Here is a 13,206-nt window from a genome sequence, read left to right as displayed (position 1 = left end):
AATGGATGTTAGTCATAAGTTAAGTTCAACGCATAAAACACCTTAGCTCAACTGTCAGTTTGATAATCCCTACTACAATGATGTATATATATAAACCTAACCATCTATAAAATTCTCAAGTACACCTTTTTGTAAAGGACTTCCTGGCAATTTGTATTTTTCGATCTGTTGATGGTAATGTTATTTGTTTTGCCACGCAGCAAAACCATAACACTGTCAGACTTTGGAAAAAACCTAACAAAATAAAAACAATATTTCTACATAATATATAGTAGATGTATAACCACATTGACGTCTCTAAATATATATATATATGCACACGTATATTTATAGAGGAACCCACCCGAATCCCTTAAGGAAAACGTCAATTGTAATTAATTGCTTTGTACACACATGAATGCGCCTAAACTTATTTGGATGTTTTTGTTTACAGTTCTAACATTAAAACAAAATTATTTTTTCTTATTTTTATTTTTATCCATCACATTGTTTAACGCGGGATTGGCAAGCTTTTGTTTTTGGTGTGGACTGGTCTCTGAGGAGATTTTGCATTTGTGTTTTAAATTTTAAAAAAAACTTTTATCCGAGTTCATTTGGTTTAAAGTTTATTTTTCAGTTTGTGTTAAATCCAGCAAAATATTGCACTCAATATTCCAAAAAGTTTGGAGTTACTTAACAGCGTTGGATTTGTAAACTTTTGTAAAAGGGCTCCGAATTTTGAGATAGTTCCAATGGCTAAGGTTTTAATTCGAAAATAAGATAAAATAATCTCACCTTATCGTTTTTAAGTAGATGGGCAAGGAAGGGCTTAAGAGAAGATATCAACGCATAGTATTTTAAAAGTTTTGATCAAAATGTAGGGAATTAAATAAAACATTTCAAATTCTTATTGTGTGGCTGTAAGCTTAAGAAAAAACTGATAAGCACTTTTTGTAGTATTACGTTGGAACAAATGTTGATGAGGAACACACATTTTTATTTCTATAGAAAATTGGTTTTGGTTATATTTCTAATTCATCTCATTTATAAAAGCTTTTTTTAAAAAATTCTGTCAAAAGGCTTAAGGTTGTTGTTAGGGTTCCTGTCCACTAAAGTTGTTTTGAAGTTTTCAATGAATATGTAGATATTTTTAACTTCCCATAGGAAGTTATTATTATGTGTCCGATTTGTCAAATTGAAAATTTTGACTATTCTCGACGTTTCAAGGTCCCTAGAGTCGAAATAAAAGATTTTAAAAGAGATGTCTGTGCATGCGTGTGTACGTACGTTCCCGACGTTTTTTTCATCGTCGAAAGCTCAAGAACCAAAAGAGATATTTACTTCAAATAAATTTTGTTATACAGATAATAAAGCAGAAAGATGCAGGAAGGGCTCCTAGGAAAATTGTTGTGGGTGGTTTTTTTACCATAGCAGTTTAAAAAAAGGGGAAAAATGTTGGTTAACTCTAAATATCTTACGAACCAAAAACGCTAGGGACCTGAATTAAATTTTATATAATATAATGTAACGTGATACCTAGCAACGGTTTTTTATAAATTAAAAAAAACTGAAGACAAAAATCTGTCACCTCGAAAATTTTACGAATACAAAATAATTGTATCTCCAAAACAATTTTGTGCAACTATTTTTAACGTTTGACGTTTTTAACATCTGGTAAAATTTTGAGAAAATTTAAAAGAAAATTTAACAAAAGTTAGTAAACATTGATTTTCGACTCAAATATCTTTTCAACAATTTGAGATTATGGCTTCCAACTAATTTAAGCTTATAAGAAATAATTTTTTCGACATTCGGAAAAATTTTGAGAACAATCGAATCGACTGTTTTTTTTACAAAAAAACAAACAACTTGGTAAAAATTTACTTTCGACTCAAATAGCTTTACAAAAATTAAAAATATTGTCTTCAAACTCTTTTTATTTCACAGAAAATATTGTTTTCGATATTCAGAAGTTTTTTTTAAATTAAATCCAACAGTATGAATTTTCATAAAAAAAATTAAATCTACAAAAAATAGTACGCAAATTTGGTAAAAATTGATGTTCGGTTTTTGATATCCCTCAAAATAATTGCATTTATCCAATTTGTAAAAATTTAAGAATTGCTACTAAAATTGGTAAAAACTTGTTTTCAACTAAAAATGCATTAAACAAAACTAGATTTTCAAACTAATTTTCTTGATATGAAATATATTTTTTGTAATTTTAAAATTTGTAAAATTAATTCAACAAACAACTTTTTTAACAAAACCCGAAAAAATACAAACATTTTAAGCAAGACAAATCGACAGACAAGATGGGAAGTTTTCAGTGTGGGTCGCACCCAGCCTCCTTTTTTTAAGAATTTTATAGTTTGGCATAAAGCTTTCTTATTAAAAATAGGAACTTTTCGTATTGATGAACCTCTTCTTCGTTAGGTTAGAAACTTACTTTATAACCGTGCGGTAAAAGTTGTATTGGATGGCTTTAAGTCTGAAAATGATTTCTTATCCATTTAAATTTTTCGCTACTAAGATACAATTTATTAGACTTAAAGGGACCACAAATAAACAATAAAATAAAAAATAATGTTCGCTAATGGAAATGTCCTCAGTTTTTAATGTTCGTATCTAGATTCACATCCTTGTTTTTCGTCTCCAGCCAGCTCGGTCCCTAAATAGCTGCGTTTAGTGTTACACACCAAGTTGGTTGAGGTACTCTCCTACTTTTTGTGCGCCACCTGACCTGAGCTGCAGTTTTCTTCTATTTCGCCGTACCTCGGGATTGGATTCGAAGACCTTCTGGGCTGCGTTTAGTTTTAAACTCCAAGTTGGTTGAGGTCCTCTCCAACCTTTGTTCGCTACCTGAGTCACGGTTTTCTTCCATTTCGCCATCCCTCGGCATTGGATTCGAAGACTTTCCGGGCTGGAGCGTTGATGTCCATTACCTCCACGTAACTCAGCCATCTACTTTGTTAGCACTAGTGTCGTTGCCTGAATTTATAACGGTGCCTAGGTAGACAAATTTCTTAACTATCTTAAAGTTAAAGCTGTTCATATGGACGTTTTTTCCAAGACCCCATTGTTCAATGTTCTTTTTTGATGAAAAAATAAACTTGGTCTTGCCTTTCATTTACCACTAAACCCATCTTCTCAACTTCTGTGTCAAAGCTCAAAAACGTACCACTGAATCAAGCTTTGATTTTCCAATTATGTCAATATCATTGTTGTATCCCAGTATTAAAATGGATCTTTGGAAGATTGAGTTTTGCACAATTCTTTCCAGAACGATGTTTAAGAAGTCGCATGCCAGTGTCTTGTCTTGTTGTCTAAGACCTTTTTTGACATCAAATGCATCGGTGAGATAAAAATTCAGCGTGCATTCCCCATTTCCATTCTGCATAAACGCCACGGATACGTTTGACAGTGTTGCCAACACTACACATTGCTCTGTAAAGCTCTTCCAAATAGGCGCTGTCATACGCGGCATTAAAATCGTTAAAAAGATCGTGGGTATCGATTTGGAGTGACTGTTTTTTTCATATACCTGCCATAATGTGAATATTTGGTCAATCGTGGACTTCCGCGGTCTGAAGCCACACTGATAAGGACCAATCAGGTTGTTGACAAACGGCTACAGACGTTTGCATAATACGGCAGAGAGGATCTTATTAAGAGACTGATACCTCTGTAGTTGGCGCAATTTAGAGGGTATGTAACGAGCAAACTATGCTGGGATTAAACTCATCGGGCATGCTTCCTTCGTACAATATTTTGCAGATGAGTTGGTGCATGCTCCCCACCAAGCGTCCACAGGTTTTTGTCAAAACCCACCTCTGTCTATCAACTCCTACTCCCCGTGGTGAACATCGGGTACCTAGTACCTCAACTGGAGATTGGGTTCCAACCCCAGTGTAAAGTTGTTGGAGGCAGCAAACGAGAAGGGGGTAGAAGTGTTTTCACCAAGGCTTCACTCCTTATCCAGACGGCATTGGATTAATTCTCGAGATGGAATCAACGGTGGCGTCTACAGTTCCAGTAAGGTTGAACTACTTGGTGAACACTTTATAGACCTTTTTCGACTTATTCGGAGCCCAAGCCTATAAGGAGCGGTTTATCCAGCTTCCCGTCCTTGAAGTTACACTAAGAATCTGGCCCTCCAGGTTGGGAGTTGTGGCAGATAAGTGAAGTGACTTACGATATTCTGTGTTTTATTCCCATTCTGATATTCAAAACTTTAAGGCCTAAGTAAGCCGGTCTTTAATCCTTCCACATTTTCCTAAAGCTTGCAAAGTGTTTAAATTGTAAACATGTTGCGGTTACTAATAACACCTTGACTGCCTCTCAATTATACCAACAAACATTCAAAAAAGGGTTCTTCTTCAGAGAAGCTTATGGATGTTTATTTGATTGCAAAATATGTAAACTTCGTATTTTCAACATTAATTTATGGTTTTAGCTTATTATCGTAGATTCCGAGCTGAAAATGGATCCCATCGCTTAATATGATTTTTCAATAAAAATCATTTTGTTGCCTTTCAAGAGAGGAATCAGCGAAAATATGCCTTCACGCAAAATACCATCCAATTTTGTTTTCCAAATGCCCAATACCAAACATTGACTGCTGTTTTTGTCAACCAACACAGCAGCAATAGCTTTAAGTTAACACTAGTTTTTATCCTGGGAGTTTTTCCCGTCGACATTAGAGTGTTTTGGTTTTTCGAGGTGTAAAATTTGCACCGTTTTTGTATTGTATGTACTATCGATACCCTGGTTCCGTTTTTATTAATTACGTGGTTTTTAATTGTCAAATGTTAAAAGACGTCATCTTCCCAAATAGCACGATATTTCAAATAAAACTTCTTATTCGAAAATACTTAATTAAAATTGAAAAAAACGTACATTTTGAATTTGTCCTTCTCTAAGTTTTGCACATCAAATGATCATAAGAAACTTCAAGTAATTACAGTGTCATAAAGTGTTCTATTAATTAAATTATCTGGTTAACCTAAAAGACCCAAAACACCTTTTTAATCAATTGTGCTTAAAATGTTCATACCCTTGGCAGTAAAATTTAAATGATTTTCCTCAAAGATGATGATAAGTTCACTTCGCATAAACTATTTCACTTAACAACTTTTAACTTAAAATGTCTTCACCTTTCTAGCGCCACTTGAGATCATATTTCAACAAATTTTAAAATAAATAATAGCAAAAGCATCCTTCTTCTTGCCTTCTAAAAATATACGTATTTTATAATAAAGGTGTTCTTGTTGAAAACTCTTATCGTTCTAACGAAAGTGAAGAAAAAGTGGATGTCTTTAGTTTCAAGTTTCAATCTATTTATATATCCTTGAAAAAGTATAAGCATCTATAAATTTTTCTTTTAAATTTTTGTAATATTTTCTCGTTATATTGTTTCTGCAGATGGGAATTTTAAGTTTTCAAAACGAACTTTCGTTCGCTACTTTTCTAAATGTCGATATATTATATAGACGTACCTACACTTAAGCATTTCCGGTTGCACCCAATAACGTTGATGATGATGTTAAAGTATCTTCAGGTGAGATAGGTATGAATCAGTACGCAATGAAATTTATTTAATTGTCTTCTTTAATTTCATTGCATAGAGCAAAAGCATTTACAATCAGTAATAAACTAAGGAAACTGCTGCATTTTCACAGCTCGAAATACAAATACAAACATTATTCGAATTTTCAGTGCTCTTTAAAATACCGAGACGAATGCGAGTTAATGACAACGCCATAGTTTCTGCAGCGACATTGATGATGATGACGATGGCGCGACGTGCATCTTCTGGTTTCCATTCCACAGAATCTAACTGATGCAGAACTGGAGTTGACACTCGAGCTTGGTATTTCTGCAGAAAAGTGCAAGAGCAAAATCTCTTCTGCGTGAAGAAAAATAAAATTGAAAACTACTTTTTTAAAGTTTAGAGAAACCAACAGCGGATTTACCTTATGGGCAAACCAGAAATTTTCCTCTGGGGCGGAAATTTATTAATTCGCGGTGGCAAAGTACAAAAGTTGGAAAAACTAAAAACTTTTGCTAATGCGTTTTCCATTGACTAAAAATACAGATGACATTTTCTTCTAGCATATAGAAAATTAATTCGTATATGTTTATTTTTTCGTATATTCAAATATGCAAATAAAACTAGTCTAGTACATAGTGCTTATATAAGAGAACAATTATTTGGAACAACTTTCTTAATCAAAGTTTTGAAACTGGTATATTTTTAATGAAAGCCCTACGCAAACTGAATTTGAATATATTGGAGCACTTAATTTTGCTAATTTTTATATTTCAGATTTAATTTCCTGCTTTATGAACTTTTAGGAACTTCAAACGTAGTTTTAATTTTAAGTTGATTTTTAAAATAATTGCTGGAATTATATGGAATTCGTGTTATTAAACTATTATGACTCAAGATTGTCACAAGTGACTCCTATGATAGTTTTAATCCACAATTTTTATTTTGTTATTATAAAATCATCGATAGTATAATATCAACTGTTAAACTGTTTTAAGTGGTAATTGAACCTATTTTATGAGCGTTAAGGGTCCTTGACACAAAAAAGTATGTTCATTAACTCTGAAGTGGATTTTTATCTGGTTCGGACTCTACTTTTTTTCTTATTTCTTAAGTAACGGGAAGGGTTAAAGTTTTAGCGTGAAAACTGAACTTTTTTCTTTAATGCTTGGGTATTAACTAAGTGAAGTAATTGAGGACTTAATACTATAGTTATGCATTTCTTTGCAACCCTGAAGCGCTATTGGAAGTAATTGGATTTAATTGGATTAGATAAGCGTAAAAGAATTTCCATAAAAGAAAGAAAGGCAAATAAAGGGAAACATTCTGTTTCCATGTTTGTATAGTAAAGTAATAAAGGAAATGATGAAGGAAGAAGTTGTGGCATAATTGTAGCTTTATTTTGGTTTAATTTGAAATCTTTGGTAAATTAAATCTAAGAAAATAAAATTCCTTACAATATTGCTACACAAAACTTTAAATGATTAAAAAAAATCTCTTATAATCGATGAAAAATAAAAATAACTAACAACAAATTCTTACATAATATATATTTTTTTCACTAAGATGTTCTTAGAACTTTCTAGTCCTTTAAATTTGAAGTCCAGCGAATAAATTTTAAGTTATTTTTGGAACTGTGGGAAAATTAATTTTATATAGGAAAAAAAGAAGCCAGTTGAATTATTTAAACAAAGATTTTAAATTATCAACAATATTTTGCGTATGATGAAATAGTTCGATTTCAAAATCTATTTTTATTAACCAATTTAATTAGAATTTCTTAAAATTTTGTATTTTTGATATAAACAAATACAAATTTGATGAATGAAATTAATTTGAAGTCAATATCTTCTATTCTTCACGAAATATTAAGAACCGAACACAAATTTTTAGCAAATTCGCGTACTATTTCTTGTAGATTTTATTTTTTTTTATGAAAAAACGGATTGTTGGATATTTATACCAAAATTTACCGAATGTATAAAACAATATTTTCTGTGAAATAAAATAAGTATGAAGCCAATATTTTTAAGTTTTGAAAAGATATTTGAGTTGAAAATCATTTTTTACCATCTTTTATTAATTTTTATTTTTTATAAACAAACCGTCAATTTGATTTTTCCAAAATTTTTCTGAATTTTTAAAAAAAATTTTCTTATATAAAATAAAAATATAAAATTAGCCATATCTCAAATGAATATTTGAATCGAAAATCAATATCTACCAACTTTGAGTATTGTTTTTTTTTAGGGTTTTTATATTTTACAAAATAAAACTGTCAATCCGACATTTCTCAAAATTTTACCAGATTTAAAAAACTTTATTCTTCGTTGCACAAAAGAAGTAAACGAAAATATTGTTCTTAAAAAATCCAGTCTGTATTTGTTTATATAGTAATTAAAAAAAAGCTTTCAATAAATGCTACAAAAAGATATTGACTTCAAATTATTTATCTCACACAATAAATTGTTATGAATATTTTGTTGGAGTTTGAAGCATGACAAATCAACAGATGGTATATAAAGAGTAGGTCGCATCCAAGTCTTTTTTTTAATTTTAAAAGAAACAATTTTGGACGAAGCATCTCCTAATTTCAGATATCTCACCCTCACCTTATTAACTTCCCATAGGAAGTTATTGTAATGGGTCCGATTTGTCAAATTGAAAATTTTGACATTTCTCGACGTTTTAAGGTTCCTAGAGTCGAAATAAAAGATTTTTAGAAAGATGTCTGTGCGTGCGTGTGTATGTACGTTCGTACGTCCGTACGTTCGCGACGTTTTTTTCGTCGTCCATAGCTCAACAACCAGAAGAGATATCAACTTCAAATAAATTTTGTTATACAGATAATAAGGCAGAAAGATGCAGAAAGGGCTCTCAAGAAAATTGAGTGGGTGGTTTTTTTACCATAGCAGTTTAAAAAAAATGTGAAAATTTTGGTTAACCCTAAATATCTTACGAACCAAACACGCTAGAGACTTAAATTAAATTTTATATAATATATTGTAACGTGATACCAAACAAGTATATTTTTTTAAAAAAGTCAATATAACGGTTTTTTTTATAAATCAATAAAACTGAAAAAAAAAAATTTGTCACCTCCAAAATTTTACGACTGAAATACGATTTCATCTCCAAAACGATTTTGTGCAACGAATAATAATGTTTTTGATATCTGATAAAATTTTGAGAAAAATCTAATTGACAGTTTTTTTATAAAAAATAAAAATGTAAAAAAAAACATTACTCAAAGTTGGTAAAAGTTGAATATCGATTCAAATATCTTTTCAAAAACTTAAAACTTAGGATTCAAACTTATTTTATCTTATAAGGAATATTGTTTTCAACATTCTGAAAAATTTTGAGAAAAATCGAATTGACAATTTTTTTACAAAAAATAAAAACCTACAAAAAATTAATAAAAGTTGGTAAAAATTGATTTTCCACTCAAATATCTTTTCAAAACTTTGAGATATTGGCTTTGATTTACTTTAATCTTTCAAAAAACATTGTTGTCAACATTCAGTTAAAGTTTGAAAAAAATCGAATTTACAGTTTTTTTACAAAAAATAAAAACCTAAAAAAAAATTTATAAAAGTTGGTAAAAATTGATTTTCGACTCAAATATTTTTCCAAAAATTTTAGATATTGGCTTTTAACAACTTTTATCTTCCAACAAATATTGTTGTCAACATTCAATACAATTTTGAAAAAAAATCGAATTGACAGTTTTTGTGCAAAAAATTAAAAACCTAATAAAAATTTACCAAAAGTTGGTGAAAATTGATTTTTGACTCAAATATCTTTTCAAAAATTTGAAATATTGGATTCAAACTAATTTTATCTTATAAGAAATATTGTTTTCAATATTCGATAAAATTTGGAAAAAAATCGAATTGACAGTTTTTTTTTACAAAAAATAAAACTCTAAAAAAAACAATTCTAATACTTGGTAAAAATTTACTTTCAATTTAAATAGCTTTTCAAAAATTAAAAATATTGGCTTCAAACTTATTTTATTTCACAGAAAATATTGTTTTCGATATTCAGTAATTTGTATATAAAAATCCAACAGTCCGTTTTTTCATTAAAAAAAAATCTACAAAAAATAGTACGCAAATTTGGTAAAAATTGGTACGAGTACATATAGATAAACTTTGAAGCAAATCGACAAATCGACTGACGGGATGGGAAGTTATCAGTGTGGGTCGCATCCCAGCCTCTTTTTTTTGTTTTTGTGTCGAAATAAATTTGAAATAAAATAATCGAAACATTGAAAAATACATTTTTTTAAACTTATTCTTGAACTACACTGCGACTTCGTCCGCATTAGATAGCTTTTTTGGATAGTATGAAAAAATCTGAGCTGTAGTTTTTTTTTCCAAATTTACACCTTATCGCAAATGCCGCTCTCAGAGGAAACTGCAATCTTTTAAACCGAAACGGCAAATAGGTTGGAATTATAGGAATAATGAGAATTAAAACATTTTTTCCTTTGCTTTCAAACATACATCTGCTAGTGTATCTCTAGTAATTACCGGCAGGGTCCCCAGATAAGAGAACCACCATCCCTTCGATGTTAGCCTGGTTGTTTTTGATGTCTTTCAGTGTACGATCTAGTTCTTCAACTGCTTTTTTGTGGGACATTGTACATTCATCCCAAACCAATAATTTACACTGCTGCAACATTTCTCCACGCTCACTACTTTTGCTGATATTACATACGGGCGTTTTCTCATGAGCTAAGTTCAACGGCAGTTTCAGAACCGAGTGCGCTGTCTGTCCACTACTAAGCAGCCAGCGTAGCTGCTATTCCTGAGGAAGCTACTGTTAAAGGAACTCTATTTTTTTCGAATTTGAGCTAACAATAGACTCAAAAGAAAAGTTTTACCTGTGCTTCCTGGAGCATCTAAAAATAACAAACCACCTTCTCCGCTGGAAATTTTGTGTATAAGTGTGTCAAAAACTATTTTTTGTACTGAATTTAAAAGTAGAACATCCTCTGTTATTCTCTGTTTTAGACCGACAGTATCGTAATTTAATTCTCGAAATAAATAACTACTAACTTCAACAATTTTTTGTTGTCTGGTCATCCCAAATTCAGACAAATCTTTCCCTCTAATATTTATAACGTAATCTTCTACAAAAGTTGTTTTCACATAATAAAAATTTTATCCAAATATTATTTAAATCTTTGGTAATTTAGAAGTGAAAGCTATCAGATTCCCCGGAAAATAATTTTGTTTCCCATAGGAATTCGTTGTTGTCCCGAGGTAAAGTAACTCACGTCCTTTTTTAAGTCTCAAACTAACTCGTTACCAAATTTCATTTAAATCTGTTCAGTATCTTAGGCTCAAAAGCGATTGGCCGACCTGAATTCTCCCATGGGGATGCGTTATTTTGCCGAGGTAAAAAGTACCCTACGTCCTTTCTCGTATATCAAAATATCTTCATGCCGAATTTCATGAAAATTGGTTCAGTAGTTTAGGCGTGATTGAGTAACAGACAGACAGACATAGTTAATAAATATGATTTAAAATTATGAAAAATGAATATAAAAATAAACCAGCATAGTGTTCATATATGCGTTTCGCCCCGATGTAATGGTTGGGCTCATCAGAAGATGACCATTAAACCTTGTCTTGACGCATATTTTCTAGCTACATAGAGCTACTGTGAATTATATCCATTACATCAGAGCGAAACGCATATATGAACACCATGCTGGTTTCTTTTTATGTTCATTTTTCATAATTTTAAATCATATTTATTAAATTAAATGGTGTTCAGGAAAAAACAACACGACTTGTAACAGTCAAACATTTTATCTTCAGACATAGTTACTTTCGCGCATTTATAATATTAGTATGGATATTTAAAAAAAAAAAAAATAAAATTGTTCCAAGACACGTTCTAAGAACAAAAAAACAGTTAATTCAAAAAATTTTAATTGATATAAAGTGAAATGAAATTAAAATTAAAACTGAAGTTTAGGTCTACTGCTTTATGCTATTCTAATAGAGCGAGAGCAGAATGTTATTTTCGTAAGTCAAGCCCTTGGAATTGACATAGATGTCAGGACATTACCTCTTCGTATTATTTGATAAAATACAAATTAGCGTTTGTAACTTAAATTGTGATAAAGCGCGTCTATTTAATATTTAGGAATGAAAACCCTTTTTAACATACAACCATTTCAATAAATTACCTTTACAACAGAACCATTCGTGACTTTGATTGCAAAAGTATATGGTTCTATTAGCTTTAATTTTGTTTGATTAAAAAACTAGTTTACATTACAATATGTTTTCACTTACATATTCGATCTCAGGAAATCAAGTGCTTTAAAAAGCGACCAAACTCAAATGGTTTCCCAAAAGTCCAAAAACGCCAAAATAAACGCATTTTCAACTACCTCTGCCCGAAAAATATGTCCACATACACGTTTGTCATGTACATACATATTCGCAATCAAGAAGTCAAGGGCTTTCGATTGAGACCAATTTCAAGTGGTTTCCCAAAAGTCTTAAAACGCCAAAAAAACGCGCCACATACTCGTCTGTCGGTCTGTCAGCGAGTCAGGCGTCAAGGTGCATGTCATTGCAATTAAAGTGCTTTTCGTCCCTCTTTGAATTTCGAAAAAGTTGTACTTTTGATGCACTTTTTTCAGAAACGCGACCACTACGTGCCGGCAGAGGAACGTTTCTTTTTTCACCTTTACTAAGACTACCTACATACAACTTTAAAACCTATATACTTAATACTTTTTTACGCCAAAAATTAACACTCAGCTCTTAGACTATAAAGGCTGAAATCATTGACTTTGAGAGTATTTTTTTTTCCAAAATACAAAAATATTTTAATCGTTAAAAAAAAAACAAGTTAAGAAAAAGAGTTTTAGAGAAAATTTTATAAGAAAAATATTGGCTCGTTTTAGAAAAAAAATTATAATTTCGATTTTTGATCAACAAAAATTAATGGTGACAACTGTTATGTACGAATCGGCTTAAAAACTTTACTCCTTAGTTTGATCTCAAGCGGCCCAACAACGGTTTGGTCTGTAGAGGTGAAGACAGACAGACGGACGAAATCGGAATACCCAATTTTTGTCGACTTTTCCACCATCGTAATGCCTTTTTTTTTTATTAATTTCTCGAGTTTGAAACTTTTTAGGAAGACAATACTTGCCTTAAAGTTCCTGTATGTCTTTCAAAATAAATATATTTTCAAAGATTTATTCAAAATTTCAAGTCAATTGTATAAAAATGATACATGAATCCAAAAAATTTAAAAAATACAGTGTTGAGATAATTATAGTTCGAAGCTTTAATTGGTAGAACTTATTGAATAATTTTGTAAAACTCTTAATACTAAGGGGTGATTCTTTAGCTATTATCTTTTTGGCAACACTGGTTTTAGTTTGGTCTATAATTTAACCGTGAATCGTCTTACCAACAAAGCTTGAAAATTATTGAATGTTATTATTAAAATGCGTGTTCTGTTAAGAAAGTTCACCGCGCGCTTTTTACCGAAAAATAGGGTTGAGCGACGAAGCTCATTTTTGGCTCAATGGGTAGGTAAATAAGCAGAATCGATTTTGAAGTGAAAATTAGAGAGAAGCATTGCAAGAGCTACCAATGCTTCCAAAGAAAGTCACGCTTTGGTGCGGTTTGTGG

The sequence above is a fragment of the Eupeodes corollae genome, chromosome 1 (genome assembly GCF_945859685.1).
Source record: "Eupeodes corollae chromosome 1, idEupCoro1.1, whole genome shotgun sequence".
Lineage (NCBI taxonomy): Eukaryota > Metazoa > Arthropoda > Insecta > Diptera > Syrphidae > Eupeodes > Eupeodes corollae.
The sequence above is the reverse complement of the archived record's forward strand: the minus strand, read 5'-3'. Positions refer to the sequence as shown.